This window comes from Schistocerca americana, chromosome 11, assembly GCF_021461395.2.
Source record: "Schistocerca americana isolate TAMUIC-IGC-003095 chromosome 11, iqSchAmer2.1, whole genome shotgun sequence".
NCBI classification, from domain to species: Eukaryota; Metazoa; Arthropoda; class Insecta; order Orthoptera; family Acrididae; genus Schistocerca; species Schistocerca americana.
The window spans coordinates 169,916,967-169,936,447 of NC_060129.1; the positions used below are offsets into that span (position 1 = coordinate 169,916,967).

Here is a 19,481-nt window from a genome sequence, read left to right on the forward strand (position 1 = left end):
AATACCTAACCATGTCCAATATCCTTGTATATATTCTATACAAATAGGATTTGAAGGACTAAATAAAATAAAATAAAATAAAACCTATTGCTACTTCAGAAAATGGCTATAAGAATCATCTGCGGAGCAAAATATAAGCAATCATGCTGTGGCTTGTTTCCAAAAACCGGTGTAGTAAACATATACATTCTAAAAGCCATATTACTTGTTAAAAGACTGCAGCCCAACATTTGTTCCAATTTGCATCAGTACAATATGAGAAATGAATAAAAAAATTTACATCAGCAGCCACAGAACAGCACTCTATGAAAAGGGTCCACAATATTAAGGTTTAAAGTTACTCAATGCACTGCCCAGTAAAGTTATGGCCCTATCCACAATGAAGCTTAAATTTCAGCTAAAGAAATTCCTGTTACAAAATCTGTTTTACACATTTATAGGCATCCGTTTTTTCCATCGCTTCTATGCAGTCGCTGTGGTTATCCAATATGTAATCTTCTTGTTTAGTGTGTTTTCCCTTGACTATGCTATTTTTCTTACATTTGTCTGTTCCAAAAGTCATATTTATATCATTGCTGAATACTTCTGTTATCTTTAGTAATTGGTTGAGTTGTTGATTTGTTGCTGCCAGTAGTTTTAGATCATCCATGTATAGCAAAAGTATTATTTTGTGTGGGTATGTTCCAGTAATATTATATCCATAATTTGTATTATTTAGTATGTTGGATAGTGGGTTCAGGGCAAGGCAGAACCAGAAAGGACTTAATGAGTCTCCTTGGTATATTCCACGCTTAATCTGTATTGGCTGTGATGTGATATTTTTTGAATTTGTTTGGATATTAAGTGTGGTTTTCCCATTTTTCATTACTATGTTTAGGAACTGTATTAATTTAAGGATCTACTTTGTATATTTACAATATCGGTAGTAACCATGAGTGGAGTACACTATCAAAAGCTTTTTGGTAATCAATGTATGTTTAGTGTAGCGACCTTTGTTTAGTTTTAGCTTGATATGTCACCTCTGCATCTATTATCAGTTGCTCTTTACATCCTCATGCTCCTTTGCTGCAGCATTTTTGTTCTTCATTTATAATTTTGTTCTGTGTTGTATGTGTCACTAATTTCTGTGTAATGACTGAAGTTAATATTTTGTATATTGTTGGTAGGCATGTTATGGGGCGATATTTTGCTGGGTTTGCTGTGTCTGCTTGATCTTTAGGTTTCAGATAAATTATTCCTTGCGTAAGTGTATCAGGGACTGTGTATGGGTCTGCAATGTAATTGTTAAATAATTTAGTTAGATGTGAATGTGTTGAGGTGAACTTCTTTAGCTAGAAATTTGCTATTTTATCATTTCCAGGGGCTTTCCAATTGTGCATAGAATTAATTGCTCGGGTGACTTAATGTTGAAAAATTATCACTTCAGGCATTTGTGGTATCATCTTGTATGAGTCTGTTTCTGCTTGTATCTACTTTGTGTGTCTGTTATGTTGTACTGGGTTTGACCATATGTTGCTCCAGAAGTTTTCCATGTCTGTTATGTTTGGTGGATTGTCTATTTTAATGTGAGTGTTATCTATTGTCTGGTAAAATATAATTATATCAAGAGAGCTAAATGCAAATTTATAGGTGCCACTGACTGGGTGACTGACGTTATTCTCCCACTGATGCTGAATGTGTAGCTCACACTCATTCCTTTTCTGTAACAAGATAATGAAAGACGCATCCTGGTGCAGCACAGCCTGTAGACCGTGTCAAATGAAATGTGAACAATTGTATAAGCTTTTTGCACAAGCATATTGTATGCTGTTCTGTCAACATATTGCTGAACAAGTAAGAGAATGACGCAAACACAAATAAAAAGATTCAAAAGCACTATAATGCAGAATGAAAAATAATTTTTTCTTTCAGTAATTGTCATCAATAAAATGGAATGCTTGTCACATAACTTTATTCATAAAAGCTAACTGGATAGATAAAAAAAATCCACTCAACAGGATGCAGCAAGAGAACACATTTATAAAAGGTATTACAATTTTCTAGCTTTCAGGGCCAGTACCTCCTTCTTCTCGTAAAAGGGTTGAAGGTGAAGGAAGAAGGGTGAGGGAACAGTACTGGTGAGGTTTATGGGAAAGGGTAGAATTTGGAAAAGTCACACAGGTCCCCGGGTCAGGGCAGGTTTGCCAGACTTGGTGAGAACAAAAGATTGATTGTTGGGGACAGTAGCAGGCAAGATTTTAAAACCCGAGAGTTTAAAGGTGAAAGATAATATACAAGACAGAGATTACTGCTAAAACATTGTGCATGAGTTAATAAGAGAAGCATGCTAAGTGCATTGTTTGTGGAAGAGGTGGGAGGGGGATGTCAAAAAATAGACGGGTCAGAAAATGAAAGATGTTGGAAACCAAAAGGGAGTGAAGAAAGTAATAGTTACTGTGAAAAAATCCTGAGGCCAAAGAAATTAACGTAAATTGAGGCCAGGTGGTGACAAGAGTCAAGGCCATGTTGTTATGCCAGTTCCTACCTGTGAGGTTCCAAGAAACTGGTGTTTGGGGTAAGATTCCAAATGGTACGTGTGGTGAAACAGGCACCTAGGTCACGACTGTCATGTCGTGGAACACACTCTGCAATATGATGTTCTGTGTTGCCTATACACACCTTTCATCCATAATCATTCGTCCTAACTAATAACTTGGTGGTAGTCAATACATAAAATAAATTTAGAACTGTGAATGTGGACAAAAATCAAATGTATAATGGAATGACAACTATTAAAATTTGTGCCAGACTGGGACTCAAACCCAGATTTCCCATCTACCGTGAGCGGTTGCCTAACCATTAGGCTATCAGAGCATGACTCACAACCAGACCCAAACTTTCATATGTTTTGTCAACAGTGTGTCTACAACATGTACTTGTACATCCTTTGTATATATTCCGTACAGGCGAGACATTTGACTTCTAAGTAAGTTGTTGTTGTTGGTGGATATATACGATATTGCAGTGCCTGCGTTATTCCAAATTATGATGTAGGGTTTCTCTGGACATCCGTGCATGTCCAAAGCAACAGGCACTGTGGCAACTGTAGCTGTTATGAGACTATGTCCAATTGTAATTGTGCAAGTATTACAATAGTTGAACAAATAATGGGTGACATCGATATAGCCATTTAGTAAGCCTGGGTGAGTGGCTACACTTTGAAACAAAACAGAAGTTAATACTGCAATTTTTTTTACTCTGTTCCTTTATTTGATACTTAGAACGTTAATGGGAGTTGGAACGCACTATCCCAACAACGCCAAATTTAGAGACTCGGCTTCCCTGTATTTCAGGAAGCACTGTAGCCATTGACATGAAAGTTTTACAGTACATTATACTGTATGTTCTGAGTCTACTGAACTAAAATAATTGCATTTCAGCCACTGCTTTTGGAAATACAATTTTTTAATCACACAATTAAAATTTTGTGTACTTTTTAGTAGATTAAAAATAATTTTAATTATACATAACATTATGTTCTCCTTTCAGTTCAGTAGACTCAGGATATGTATGAAATTACTCACTGAAAATTTGAGTACTCTACTCGAAGTGGTTTCTGAGACTTAGAGAAAAACGCAACAGAAAATGGAAGTTTTCAGGCTTGGCTTCTGAAGTTTCAAAAGACTGTAACTCACTTAATATATGCTTAATTTTTTATTTTTAGTCACTCAGAAGCAGCCTGATCTTTTTCCAAGTGTTTTCTTCTTTTCTGCTTTCTGGACTTCTTAGTGGCCAACTTTACTGCATACTCTGCTTTATCAATGTGAACCTTGACCTTCTGCTTAAGTTCTTTGATGCGGTTTGCTCCAGGATTAATTCCCATATGCTGTAGCACTCTCACCCTACCAGTGTTGCCATCATTAAAAGCAATAACAGCATCACTGACCCCTCACTTCAGTGTCTTCACTCCAACAAAAACATTTTTTGGTAAGCAAGGTTTCTGCTCTTTCGGACACGTCAGAAAGCACACCATACATTCATACAATCCCAGATTTAACCTACATAGGGCCTGCATTAACTAGTATCAGAGAAATTTTTTCCAATATAGTCATGCTTTCGATTCAGATGATACTAGCCTTCAATGTGAACATTTTCTTTTTTTTATTTTGTGTACTTGAAAGGAAAGAAACAAAATAAAATGCACTCTTATAACTTTCGTACTCTCAGGAGTCTGCACGCAGCCTGCTCTGTAGCTTTCCCTGCCCTCTGTCTTCGACGCTGCATACTACAATTGTGCAGCAGCTGCTGCCACCCTCTAGCATCGCTGTCCAGCCCTATGTTCCTCCTGTTTATGAAATGTGAAGAATGTTTTGGATATTTCACTCTGGCTTTATCGCTGGTGCAATATGATCACAAATGAGAGTGCTACATTTTCTCGAGATTGGTGCTGGATAGTCCTTCACCCAAGTCTAATGAAAAATTCAGTATCTTTGATAAATTTCATATGCAGTAACATATTATGTAATATGTCCCAAACACAAAATTATGTCAACCCCTGTTTGTCATTGCAAACTTTTTGGAATTTTACGCCATGTATTACTTCTGTGTAAATATCACAATAACTATGACCATTAAAGAAATGGTGAGCATATCATCATGAGACTGACTAAGTAATGCAGAAATCAATTTTTTTTACCAAATAGTTTCTGTAAAATCGTCTTAAGAAATACTGCAGCATGTACGTCTTGATGGTATCATCGCCTGCCAGCCAGAAGGTGAAAAACTGGTCACTGCACATTGGACACTTTATCCTGCACAGACTCTACCTCAGTTACTAATAAAATGTACTTCATCATTCTCCACAAGGAGATTTGGCCAATTCATGGAGATATGAAATACCATGAAAAATTAAGTCTGAAACTACGCATAAGATTCAATATACAACAAGACTAAAGAAATTCACAAGCAACAAATTGATAAATATCATAGAAGCTATAATGAGTTTTTATATTTATGGACATTGAAGACAATATTTGGGTGGTCAGGGAAGTAAATAAACAGAAGAGTAAAAATAGTCTAGGCTACTTTTCTGTAAACTCAGTGGGGTTTGTAACATTGAACTTCCTAACTGTCCAAAAGGGGAAGTTTGGAAATATGAGGTTTACCAGCTTTGAGTTTTAGTAACAAGGTTTCCCCTGGACTTCATTTCAGAATGAAAACTATTCAAAAGCTGAGGTATCTTCCAACAGCAATGCTGAAAATGTGTGTTGGAAGTTTCTGTGGGTATACAGGAAAATATACATAGGATTAGGGCGCAAACTGGAGTTGCAGATATAATTGTGGCTATAGTTGGAATTTATTGTATTCAGGCATGACACAAAGCCAAGCAGATCGTATGGTCATTCGACCGAGGAAAATCCTCACTGCCACTATTCGGAGATGTAGTAAGAGCACTTAAAAATGAATCCACAGAGAGTACAAAAAATTTAAAATAAATACACAGAGATAACACACTTAGTCTCTTGGTATTTGTTAGTGATATACATGAACAGTTAGATTCAGCTACCAATTAAATATTTATTGGCGGTGGGCAAGAAATTGTGTATCTATTATAAATCACAGTGACTGAGAAGTTAGACATGTCACAATAACAACTTTATACAATCTGGCTGCAATTTGAGCCGTAACTAGGAGTTGCGAGTAGCCTTTAACATTCAAGCTATGTGCCATCTTGCTGAATTTTGTACTTCTTCCTGTGAACCTCTTTTTTTCATGTTCTTCTACTTCTTCTTCTTCTGATTCTTCTTCTTGTACTTCTTCGAAGGGCTCTTAGTAGCTTAGTGCACCACTCTTCAGGCTACAGAAGTTTTAAAAACATATTAAGAAGATAATAAACAGTAAAAGAAGTCATTAAAAATGGTGACTCTTAAATTGTAAAAAGGTGGGAAATTGTGGAATTTAAAATATAAAACAAGAGTTGGCAATGCAAAGTAAAACATTCAGTAAACAGACAGGTGCTATAGTAGACAGACAATTAAGAAATACGGCAACAGTATGGTCTCTGTTCACAACAGATAAAAACTCACACCTAGCAACAGTATGGTTTCTGTTCACTACACTTCAGAAAAGACACAGAACACTTTAACACTCACTTAAAACACTGCACTAAAAAGTTGGCATGGAGATGACACACCACAGCCTAGGGCAGAATGGTTAAGGGGAGGGGGGGGGGGGACATGAACAGATGAGGGGGAAAAAGGGAGGAGGTGAGGAATACACTAACAGTGGGGTTGAGGGGCCGATGAAGGGTGAGGACTCATAAGGGAGGGCAGGGTGGACATGAGAGGGAGTGTGTAAAGGCAGAGGAGGGGGATGCAAAAGTACTCAGGGGAGAAAGGAGTCAATGACAGAGTATGCAGGAAGAATGAAAACATGAAGAGGGTTGGGGCCAGAAGAAGCCTAGGAAAAAGACAGAGGTAGGAAGGGGGAGGTGAGGATCAAAGTTGATAGGAGGAATAAATGGAGGGAGAAAGGGCATCTTCAGAGAGGGAGAGTTGACAGAAGGCTCCTTGGGAAAGGAGATGAAGTGTGTAGAGGTAGTGGTTGGGGGGGGGGGGGGCACAATGGTGAAGGCGCAGCAGAGGGCGGGGGTGGAGAGGAGAGGAGCAACCAGGGGATGGGGGCATCAAGTCTGCAGATGGTGTATAGGACTCTGATATATTCAAGGAAAAGGAGCAGATGGGGGAAAGGAATCAGGTCATAGAATTTCCACATGGGGGATGGGAGGCGTATACAGAAGGGAGGGTGAAGTGCAAGGTGCTAGAGAATCTGGAGGGATTTATAGAATTTGGGGCGGCGGAGATCCAGGCGGGACTGGCATAGCAGAGGATGGGATGGATCAAGGATATATAGGTGTGGAGGATGGTAGAGAGGTTCAACCCTTACGTCCAGCCAGAGAAGAGTTTTAGGAGACGGAGGTGGTTGTGGGCTTTGGGTTTGATAGGGCGGAGATGAGGGGTCCAGGTAAGGTGACGGCCAATGTTAAGTCTAAGGTAGGTGAGGATGGGGGAGAGGCAGACAGGATGGGCACAGATGCTAAGGGAAAAATCAAGGAGCCGGAAGGAGGGAGTGGTACAACTTACGATGATTGCCTGGGTCGTGGAAGGATTGTTTTTGAGGAGCCACTGGTTACACCATGTGGCAAACAGGTCAAGGTGATTCTGGAGAAGGCATTGGTTCCGTAGAAGGGTAGGGGCGAGGGCAAGGGAGGCGTTGTTATCAGCATACTGCAGGAAGTGGACTGGAGGGAGGGGTTTGGGGCATATCTGCTGTGTACAGGAGGTAGAGGAGAGGGTAGGGGACAGAGTCCGGGGCAACCCAAAGAGGGCTAGAAGATGCAGGAATCGGTGTAACGAACGCTGACATAGGAGGGGTGGTGGAGAGGAAGGAGGCCATCAGACGGACATAGGTGATAGGAAGGGCGTAAATCTGGAGTTTCAACTGGACACTGGGATGCCATATGCGGTCGTACGCCTTTTCCACATCAAGGGTGACAAAAATGGTGGAGCGGCTGGACTTAAGTTGGAGGGAGAGGAGATGGGTGAGGTATAGGAGTTGATTGTTGGCAGAGAAGGAAGGTCGAAAGCCACATTGGGTGTTGGGGAGGAGGTGGTGTCAGTGGAGGTGGTGATGGATGTGCCAGGTAAGGATGTATTCTAAGAGCTTGCTGAACACTGAAGTGAGACATATAGGGCAATAGGGAGATGCATCAGACAGAGGCTTGTTAGGTTTGGGGAACATCAGGATATGGCAGGTTTACCACAGGACAAAGAAGAAGCTGGTGGCAAGGATTACATTGGCAAAAATTACGTTATAGAGGGTGGTAAGGGCTGCAAGAAAGGAGGGAGGGAAGTGTTTGAGATGGCGGCAGGAAATGTGGTCACGGGTGGGAGCAGTGTTGCATTTAGTGCAGAGTGTGAGGCTGATGTCCTGTGTACTGATGGGAGTCTTAAGTTCTCATGGTGGTGTGTGGCCCAAGTACTGGAAGTTAGGAGCAAGGGGAGGAGCGGTGGTATCCAGACATTTGACAAAGTCGGGGAAGAGGGAATAATCAAATTGTGGATCATCTGGAATGGAAAAGACTTTGGATAGGTGGAAGGTGAAGTGGTTGGCCTTACTGAAGTTGTCTGGGAAGGGCCGGTCATCGAGGAGGAGAGGGTTTTGCAGGGTAGGATGGTTTCCAGAAAAGGCTTTGGAAAGCAGACCAATAACTTGGAAGAGTTTATTGGGAGTGTGGCGTTGAGTTGTGTGCGTGTCTATCACCAGGCAAAGCATTCCTTCACAGTAACCATGTCCTGTGAACCTCTTCTCTAGTTGTGATTCCAGAGACAAGTAGCTAGCATAAGTCGCAAGTAGCGAGATAATGTACTTCCACCTCACTACATTAATTTAAATTACTACTGTCACTAAGTTGCTGCTTTGCTGACCGTGACTGGCACTAGCAGCACATTTCCATATATCCCGTCTTGTAGTATCTTTGCTCGACTGCTATTACTTCCCGGGCGTTGTCTGTCGTGAGTGAGTTCCGGTCGCGAGTTCAGGCCAGCAGTCAGTTGGACCGTGTCTGGAGCGCAGTTCGGACCTGTCAGTTGAGAGTTGCGATGTGGCACTGGTGCAGTAGGGTTGGAGCAGAGGTGAGGTCTGCGTTGACACGGCTTGCCTGACCACTGCTGCCTCGCATCACTTGAGCCAGGCCACGGTCTCGGTGGATCGTCGGTCAGTCATCCTAACAGACGACGCGTTTTGGCTCGCTGATTGTTCGTGAGTCAGCTGTGTGTGTGTGTGCTTTGACTCCCGATTTGTCATCGTGTGTGCTTACTTACTGTTGGGTATCGTTCAGGTCTTCGTGCAAGTGTTTGTCAGGTTGTGTGTGTAGTTGGCGTTATTTCCACTGACAACTATTTTAGATGTTGTCGGCATTCTGAGAGGAGTCGGTCGGTTGCTGAGGACTAGGGAAGTTATCTCCGAGCGGTGCAATCGGTTGGATCTGCTGCGCATCCCTGAGCAGTGTCGAAGTGTGTGTGGAGCTGTCCCATCGCTACAAGCTTCGTGGTTCACTGACCGAGGATGTCAAAGTTGAGTGGGGGTTTCAACTATCCAAGCCACATCCATTCATGTTGTGTGGTTCATTTCGGTGGTTCGCTGTTGGGGAGGTTTCCCTGTGAGCAACACCAAGAGTTTCTATTGGTGAAATTTAGTCACCATGTGGTCCAATTAAGTATATTGGTTGACTACAATTCGAGGGCACCACCAGAATTTACTGCCTTGTGGCCATTAGTATTCTGGTTACTTGCCCTGTCCACTGACGTAAATTCACACAGTGTTCCTTTTGGGTGAAGTTAACTACATTACCGTATTTCAAATTCAAGTGTACCAGCAAAATTTTCTGCCTTGTGGCCCTTAGTGTTCCGGTTACCTGTCCTGGCCACTAACATAATTTCAGGCAGTGTCCTTTCCTCATCTGTTGTTGCTGTCCAACATGGTGTGTAGTTTTGACAGCTAATACATATTTCATTGTGGATAATCACATTCGTAACCTTTTGTGTTTGAGTTCTCATGTACTGATTGGTGGCTAGGAATTCGTTGTGTCGGTCAGTCCGAGGCTGTCCCCTGGTTGAGTTCCATCGGATCAAGTGTAGTTGGGCTCACCACCTGTCTCACCTAAGTGAACAAGGGCAGACCGACCTCCCTGGAGGCTTCTCAGTGCCGTTTTCTTTATTGTCCTTCTCACCAGTGATTAACTGTCCATTTACAATCTTTCATAGCCAATGATTCAAAAATTCTTGTTTTTACTGGACTTTATGTATTTTTGAATTTTGAAAACCAATTGTGGGCTTTAAGCCATTTAAACCATTATTCTTGAGATTACACTTTAAGCAAAAACATTGCGGCCTTTTCTGCCTTAAAGGATTATGGTAATATATTTTAAAAATTTCAAATTTAATTGTGGCTCTTACCCACTTGTATTGCACCTTGCATATGTTTGTTGTGTCTACTTTTGCCTTGAAGCTTTCCAGCTTTACTGTGATACCATATATATTTTAATTATTTCATTTGCTATTTTAACTGCATTTTCATTTTATTGACTTTTAAGATTTCTTGTTTGGAGGCCCTCAGCCATGAAATAATTACCCTTTTGAAACTCATAGTTCTAAAGATTCGGCTAAGTGCTGTTTTGGTTTAATGGTGCTATTAAATTACAATAAATTACAATTTTGAGTGAACTCTATCGACACCTTATTTCGCCCTTTCCACAATCCTAATCACCTGTTCTGCCCTGTGGGTTTAGTGGGTGTCTCATTAGCATTCAGCACCGTGTGGCATCTGTTGGCTGACTTTCGTACTTCTTAGTCTCAAACTCTCTCTCTCTGTCTTTTTTTTCCTTTATTGAGTTTCTATTCCACATGAAGTAGGCAGGCTGGCAGTAGTTTAGTATTCCGCTGTTCAGCCTACAGAATTTTTAAAAGATAATAATAAGATAATAAGTAATAAAAGCAGGTGATAAGAATGGTGACTTCTAAAGTGTAAAATGGCGGAAAATTGTAGAAGTTCAAATATGAAACAAGAGTTGGCGATGCTAAGTATAACACACGTAAGCAGACAGGTACAATAGTAGACAGACAATTAAGAAACACGGCGAGAGTCTGGTTTCTGTTCGCAAGAGATAAAAAAAATCACACACAGCGACAGTATGGTTTCTGTAAAAAGTTGGCATGGAGATGACACACCACAGCCTAAAACAAATGTGTGTGTGTGTGTGGGGGGGGGGGGGTACCCAGATATATAAGGGGAAAAAAGAGTGGAGGAGAGGAAAAACCAAAGGGAGGGAAAGAACCATCGGAGAGAAAGGAGTCATAACAGAGGCCAGGGCAGACGCGAGACTCAGTGGGTAAAGGCAGAGAAGGGGAATGCAAAAGTATTCAGCGGAGGGAAGAGTGTGAAAGGGAGGGTAGGTGGGGAAGTGGGAAAAACAGGATGGTAGGAGGGGGCAAGAGGGAGCCTGGGGAAAGAACAAAAGTAGGGACGGGGAGGTGAGGATCATAGTTGATAAGAGGGATAAATGGAGGAAGAGGGGGCATTATCCGGGAGAGGGAGCTGTTGAAAGCCACCCTGTGAAAGGAGATGAATGGTGTAGAGGTGGGACACGATGGTGAAGGCACGGCAATGGATGGGGGTTGGAGAGGAGAGGTGCAACCAGGGAATGGGGGGAGGTGTAGAGGACATGGATATATTTGAGGAAAAGGAGCAGATGAAGGAAAAGAATCAGGTCATAGAGGATCTGTGTGTGGCATTGGAGGTCTATGTGGAAGGTGAGGTGGAGTGTGTGGCTCTCAAGGAATTTCGGGAGGAGGGGGGGGGGGGGGGGGGGGGATGGCGGAAATCCAGGCGTGACTAGTGAAGCAGATGATGGAAAGGATCAAGGGTTTGTAGTTGTGGAGGATGGTCGGAGACGAGTTTAAGAAGACGGAGGCAGTTGTGGACTTCGGATTGGATAGAGCACAGATGAATGGTCCAGGTAAGGTGACGGTAAATGGTGAGTCCGAGGTAGGTGAGCATGGGGGAAGAGATGAACAGGACGGGAGCAGATGGTAAGGGAAAAATCAAGGAGATGGAAGGAGTGGATGGTACGAGCTACGATGATTGCCTTGTCCTTGGAAGGATTGCTTTTCAGGAGCCACTGGTTGCACCATGTGGCAAAAAGATCAAGGTGATTTGCGAGAAGGCATTTGGATCGTTGAACAGTAGGAGCGAGGGATACCATACGTGATTGTAGGCCTTTTCCATGTCTAGGGAGACAAAAATGGTAGAGCAGCAGGAGTTAAGCTGGAGGGAGAGGAGATGGGTGAGGCATAGGGGTTGGTTGTTGGCAGAGAAGGAAGGTCGAAAGCCACACAAGGACTGCAAGAAAGGAGGGAGGGAAATGTTTGAGGTGACAGTAGGTAATGCGGTCATGGCTGGGAACAGTGTTACGTTTACTGCACAGTGTGAGGATGATGTTCTGTGCACTGAGGGGAGTGTTGAGCTCCAATGGCAGTCTGTGGCCTAAGTACTGGAAGCCATACATTTGATGACGTTGGGGAGGAGGGAATAAGCAAATTGGGGATCTGGAAGTCTTTGGATAGATGGGAGGCAAAGTTGTTGGCCTTACTGAGGTTACCAGGAAAGCGACGGTCTTCAATGAGGAGAGGGTATTGTGTGATAGGACAGTTTCCAGAAAGGCAGTGGAAAGCAGACCAGTACTTTGAAGAGATTATTGGGAGAGTAGCATTGAGTTGTGTGCATGTCTGTCTCCAGGCTCAACATTCCTTTGGACTAAGCTCGTTCCTGACGTGTCATTGTGATTGCCGGTGGTGAGTGAGTGTGTCTTAGTCATGGGTGTGGAAGACGGATTAGTATAGTTGACAGGATACACGAATGAGAAGGACGGTATGCGGGCGAGGGCTGGGTGGTGATGGTGTACGGCTTTTGTATCGATATGGGCAGCTACGGCATTGGAGGGTAGGGTTGGGCATTTGGCCTGGGTGTATATCGAGTATCGTTAGGCATTCCGGTTGGCGTGGGAGTAATCATGGACAAGTTTAGGAGGAACATCAGGATGAGGAAAGTGGCGGGGATAGCGACCGTCAAAGATGCTGAGAAGGATGGATGTGTGGTCGCTACCAATGATGTCAAGGCTTTCGGCGGTGATTGCCCGAGGAGGTTGGGAGACGCCAAAATCGTGTGAGGAGTGGTATTGGATTCAGGTCAGGTGTGTTGTGTGGGGGAAACCTGGTCTCCCTGGAGGCTGGTGATAAACCAATGCCACCACTGGAGGTCAGCAGGACGACAGCTGTGGATACTGACGTCTGCAGCAATCTCATATGTGAAGAAGGTGCGTTAGATGTGGGCCAGGAAATCGTACGGGAAGCGGGTGCAAGGGCAGATGTAGATGGTGTCACATGTGATGGTAAGGGTGGGGAGAAGAGGCTGAGGGTGAGATTCTCAGAGAGATTGTTGAGAAGAGGTTGAGCCAAAGAGGGAGGTGTTTAAGGTGGCAACCCTACTACAAGTTAGTCTGTGGAGATGGAAACGCGAGGTTGGAGGAAAGTTTCATTGAGTGTGAAGGCATCCACACGGTGTTGATTTAGGGTGTGCAGGAGTATTCTCGTAAATGATACTGTAATGTTGTTGTGCCACTGTGGGGGAGATTTAGAAGAGGGTGGTGAGGGAGGTGAAGGAGAAGTGGGCCTGTTTGTGGGAGTAGGTGGCATAGGTGGGGAGATGAAAGATAGAACAGGCAGCGAGGGCGGTTTGGGAAATGGCGTGGGGGCATTGGAAAGGGTGTATTTTGTAGGACTGTGGTGATAAAGTGGATGATGTCCTCTGCAGTAGGAGGACGGCAGAGGGAGTAGTTGGGATGGATGTGATGACCTAGTGGATGGACGGGGATGGTGAGGTCTGGGGTGTTGGGAGGAGGCTCCGCTTTACATTTATATGAGTAGGTAGAATGTGATTTGTTACAGGTACTCATATTACAAGAGGGGGAAGTGGCAAGGTGGGGGAAGTTTTTGAGGAAGTGTGAATCTTTGGAATGGGGACAGGTTGGGGGCTCTTACAATCAGCAATGACATGCATATTATATTTAAGACATCATTGGCAGTGGTAGGATTAAAGGGGGAAACAGGAGGGGTCAACTTTAAGGCATCTGTTAAAGATGAGGGCTCCCTCTGTAAGGAGACGGTCAATGGAAAAGAAGGATTCAGTGAAGATTATTATAAGGCATGTCGCCTCGGCATCATTAAAGGTGCGACAGGCCAAGCATATTTCAAAGTCAGTGTGGGAATTGAGTTCCACCAACACCTCAGCCTCCATGACCACGGGGCTAAGCTTCATGATCACAGAGGTGAAGGTCGGCAGATATCAGGGAGGCTGAAGCTGTTGGGGAGAGGAGAGGGTGTGGTAGGCAGTAAGGGTGGCTCATGGGCCAAACTAGACGCATAGGATTTGTGAGAGGAGATCAATGTGGAAGGATGCATGGGGGTGGAGTCCTTGCGAAGAATGGGAAGGGAGATAGGGGCATTGGGGGGGGGGGGGGGTATTAACAGATGACAAGGGTGAGCCTGCAGGTGTCAGGGAGTCGAGGGTCAGGATTTGAGAGGATGCAGGAGTGGGGCAAAGGAGGTGTAGGAGTGAGGGATGGGGTTGTGTCCATGGGGATGGGTGGGTCACGGGGATCAGTGGTTTTCTTTGTGGATAGGGTGGGGGCAGGGTCAACATTAGGGCATTTGGTAGGTTTCTTGGATAGGACAGGTTGAGAAGGACACTGTGGGGTGGGTTTGAGGGTTAGGTGTCGGTGGAAAGTTCCTCCCTAAGTGTCAGGTGACGGAGAGGGTGGGGATGTGGGTGTGGCAGAGATTGTGGCATGGCATACTGAGATTTGTGCTGGCTGGGAGCCTGATGTAGGTGGCGCAGAGAGTGGTGGGAAGTCCGGAGATGACGATGGGGTGGCAGCTACAGGTGAGCCAGAGTCGGGGAAGTGATGGGTGTAAACAGCACAGGAGTAGGATGAACAGGGAGGGAAGGGGTAATGGTGATGGGATCTGCTGAAGAACTCCGTGTGATGGTGGTCGGAAGCAGTGGAAGAGGAGGTGAAAATGATGGAGGTGGTAGGGAGGGCCATGGTGGTGGTGAGCAAATGGGGGATGAAGATGGTGACAGTGGTAACGGCGACAGCAGTGGTCACAGCAGAAGCAACGAGAAACGGTGGCGTCGGCGAAGAACTCGGCAATAGTGGCAGTAGCAGCAGTGACGAGATAGCCCTCGACGACGTGGGGGGCAGCAGCAACTCCACCAGGGTGGGGCAGCAGCCCTCTGCAGGCAGTGCCGGTGGTCCAGTGACTTACTCTGGGCAGCAGTTGAATCATGAGGGCAACAAGGACAGCGGCGAGGGCAGGAACTGGTGTGGGGCAGAGCCGCACCAGGGCGGTGGTGGTGAGCACCGGGCAGCAACAGCGAGCAGTGGGTGGCAGTGGCTGTGGCGTAATCCTGGGGTGTGGAAATGAGGGAGTCTGACCCTCAAGATTTCTCTCAACCTCTTGTCTAGTTGCGATTTCAGTGACAATTGCAAGTAGAAGTCGCAAGTAGCAACTAAAATCAGCAGTTAACATTAGATGCCGTATGCGATCTGTTATCCTCCATTCGTACTTTGTTTGTTATTGTGTTTCACAATATGGGTGTATTACATGCCTATGGTCGAAAAAATGAACGAAGAAGCTGATTTTCTCTGAGAAAAATTTTATACTCAGTTGAGAATTGGGGCAGCTGAGTAATGTGAAAGCCGAATAAAGGTTGTGGTAGCCTTCCGTATACACCTCCCACACCCCATGGGGATCCTATATGACCTGGTTCCTTTCCATGTGCTCTTCTTCCTCGAACATATCTGCATCTTGTACACCTCCCACAGACTTGATCCCCCCATTCCCTGGATGTTCCTCTCCTTTTGAACCCACACCCACAGCTGTGCCTTCATCATTGTGCCCCACCTACCCTGCACCTCTACACCCTTCATCTCCTTTCCCAAGGTGGCTTCCATCAACTCCCACTCCCAGATGATGCCCTCTCTCCCTCCATTTATCCCTCCTTTCAACTTTGATCCTCACCTCCCCCTCCCTACTGCTGTCTATTTCCCAGGCTCCCCTTCCCTCTCCCAGCCCATCCTGTTTTTCCCTCTTTCCCGGCTACACTCTTTTGAGTCCCTTCTCTCCCCTGAGTACTTTTGCTTTTCGTTCTATGCCTTTCCCCACACCCTCTCTTGTCCACCCTGCCCCCCCCCCCCCCCCCTTATGAGTCCTCTTCATCCATTGGCTCCTCTCTCTTACTTTGCTTTTTCCACACCTCCCCTCTTTCCCCCTCACCCCCCCCCCCCCCCCCTCTAACCTATGCTGTGGTGTGTCATTTCCATGCCAACTTTTTAGCGCAGTGTTTTATATTTTAACTTCCACAACTTTCCGCCATTTTACAATTTAAAAGCCACCATTTTTATTGCCTGCTTTTATTACTTATTATTATGTTTTAAAAGTTCTGTAGGCTGAAGAGCGGCATACCGCTCCAGCCATGTAAGTAAAGTCCTCTGCCACATTTTTGACGCGTCACTTAAGCAAGGAATAGTTCCTAAGAGGCTTAAGTATGCAGTTGTATAACCGCTGTATAAGAAGGGGGATAAGATGGATACTGCTAACTATAGGCCAATATCACTACTGACAAGCTTTTCAAATGTTTTAGAGAAACTAATGCATGCCAGGAGAGTTAAGCATCTCAGTGAACAAAATAGCTTCAGCAAAAGTCAGTTTGGCTTTCAGAAAGGTTTGTCAGTGGTAGATGCAATATTTGCATTTACTGGCAAACTCTTGGAATCTATCAACAAAAAACAAAGTGATTGGCATATTTTGTGACCTAACAAAAGCATTTGACTGTGTAAATCACCAAATTCTTTCACAAAAAGCTGCACATCTCGGTATAAGTGGTGCAGCAGGGAAATGGCTCAACTCATATCTGTCAAACAGGAAACAAAAAGTTGTAGTAGATAGTCAAGATGGTGTCCCAAATGATCTTCCTCTCTCTACGGAATATTGTAGATTCACCATTTTCGCGGATGACACTACACTACTTATTGATAATTCAGTAGATAAACTTGAGGTAACGGCAAATAAGGCTTTAAATGAAACGGTGAACTGGTTCAACATTAATGGTCTTATTTTAAATTACTGTAAAACAAACTACATTCAGTTCCACAAAACATCCAAAGATGAGGAAATGTTTGTAAAGATAGGTGAGCAGACAATAACCAGGGTAGATTCCTCAAAATACCTAGGCTTGCATATTGATAGCAAACTGAATTGGTCAAACCACATCGTGGATCTGTGCAAAAGACTAAGTTCAGCAACATACGCATTGCGCATTGTTTCTTCTTATAGAAATATGGAAACCATGAAGTCAGCGTATTATGGTTACTCTCATGCAAATACGGCATATGGAATTAAATTTTGGGGAAATCAACCACTGGCTAAAAAAGTGCTATGTGTACAAAAACGAGCCATAAGCATGATGTGTGGAGTCCATCCTAGAGCCACATGCAGGCACCTTTTTAAGAAGCTTGAAATACTTACATCCACTGCGCAATATATATTCTCGTTGATGTGCTTCATAAGGCAAGAAAAATCCATCTTTAAGCTGAATAGTACATATCACAATCACAATACTAGAAGGAAACATGATATCCACAATGAACAGCCAAATCTAAGTATGGTGCAGAAAGGAGTCCATTTCAGTGGCTGTAAGATTTTTAATGCCCTCCCTTCAAGAATTAAGTGTTTGGTAGATGATGATCTCCTATTTAAAAAAACCTGAAGGCAGTTCCTATTGCAAGGATCATTTTATACGTAAGGAGAGTTCCTGAACTACAGTTTTAACATTTCTTGTATTGTAAATTGCAAATGTATGCCCAAATTTGTATTTGTAAAACGGAATATTTTTATTGTAAACACGTATTTTGCACTATTTATTTCTCTGTAACACTTATTGTCTTGTAATCTTTATCTATCTCTAAAATGTACTTTTTTATTGGGACCTAAGTTACTGCTTTTTGTTTTGTTTTATGTATTACCATAAATTCTGGCCAAAAGCTTGTAAAATTGACACGTTCCATATCCTGTGATAGTGTCACAACATGGATCACCGGAACAAGAGATAAATAAATAAATAAAAATACGAAGCTGCTGCCAGCCCAACCCCTTCGAGAGGGAATCGAAACTCAATAAAAGAAAAAGAAGTTAAAATTGCATGGTGATTTTAAAACCAGATAATGGCTAAGTCTCTGATGAGTATTTTGATGCATATTACACGCATATATTGTAAATAAACTACAAAAAATTCAATCTGGTGTCTACTAGGTAACTTTTACCAAACATTAAACAGCTGTATTCACAAGACTGATATTATTTCCAACGGTACAATACACAGCTATACCTTTGTCTGTATTTTAAAATATTGCATTACTAATATTCCCAATTTCGACTTGTATCTGTAAGATCAGTGCTTTCCAATGTTTTGACGTGCACATTATCAATCTGAAAACACGCAACCTTCTGTCCTAACCTAGAGATTGGGCTACGCTACAGGTCACTCCGTCATCACAATCAACATTCAAGGATAAACGGATCGGTATGACACTCTAGCAAGTCGTTATCATTAAATACGTGGCAGAAAATGTGGGGGAATGGAATGTGAATGGAATTTTCGTTATTCAGTCTCAGTATGGTTCACATCTATTTATCATTCCTTTCTAATCACATAATAACTTCAGTTACGCACTGTACCAATACTCATTTTGCACACTTTATAATCAACTATGGCTCCTTTACCGTGCGAATTCTTCAAGAGTCATTTTGAATCTTCATGACTATCTCTTCTAAATTTGGATGGGTACATAGAGCATCCAGTAGTCGCGCCTGACAAAATCACGAGGATTATTAAAATTTTATATTGCTACTAATTACTAGCAATATAATTCACATTATACAACTGCTAATACCTCTGGTAATGGAAGCACTTGAGTGGGGGGAGGTTTCACACTTTGCACAAACGATGCCCCCAGATTCATTTACAAACATAGAAACTAACCTCACTTCTGACAAAGACGATGTAAAGACGCTGTGGCAACTTTTCCAGTTTTGCTGTCACTGGCATTATGAATTATCGATAAATCAAGTGACTTACAGTGAATGTAGTTCAGATACTTGTGAAGGCGCAACAACGTGGTTAGAACCCGTATTCAAAATTTGAGCTCCTATAGTACTGTTTGGTAATTTGCGATATGATTCTCAATATCGCACTGTCAATACTTTCACACTTGTTCCATTAATTTAAACTAAAGCCAATTGAAGAACGTAGGTAAACCGAACTTCATGCTGATTGTGTCGTTGAAACTAAATTTAGTCTGTGAGCTAGCACATGTACCTAACAACTGAACATCAAGCGTCGACAACCTTAACATTACGATTATAACGATATGACGATCGTATGTACTACGTTTATTAAATTATAAGCATGATCATCATCAGCCATGCCTTGCAAAAATTGAATACATCTTAATATTAATTGCGTGATATGATGCCCTATAACCAAAAGTGATTCAATATGTAGAGCATTGTACCACAAATATCGCTAGGTAGGAAGTATTCACTTCATAATTAATTGGAATATACATGTATTTATAGCAGCAGAATAACAACAATTACAGCGAGGGACTTGCATCATCTGCCTGCAGAACCTATAATTGCAAACTGAAATGAAATATGAAGAATTCACATCGTTTGAAGTGAAGCTCCGAACCGCAGTGTTGCTAGATGTTACCGACAGATGGCACCCAAATACGCTGAGTGACAAAGTGTTGCGGGTCTCTCACT

General features: G+C 43.1%; 1 long non-coding RNA gene across 2 annotated transcripts; it reads right to left on the bottom strand.

Moving 5' to 3' along the window:
• Positions 1-5,536: 5,536 nt before the first annotated feature.
• LOC124553947 lies at positions 5,537-18,753 on the bottom strand. 2 transcript variants are annotated; one of them, XR_006968177.1, is made up of 3 exons: positions 18,608-18,753; positions 18,438-18,524; positions 5,537-5,836 (listed from the first exon to the last, which is right to left on the bottom strand). It is a non-coding gene; the product is annotated as an uncharacterized LOC124553947 (long non-coding RNA). The 2 variants fall into 2 exon arrangements; XR_006968178.1 differs by having other exon boundaries at positions 18,043-18,524.
• Between the last annotated feature and the right edge of the window lie 728 nt (positions 18,754-19,481).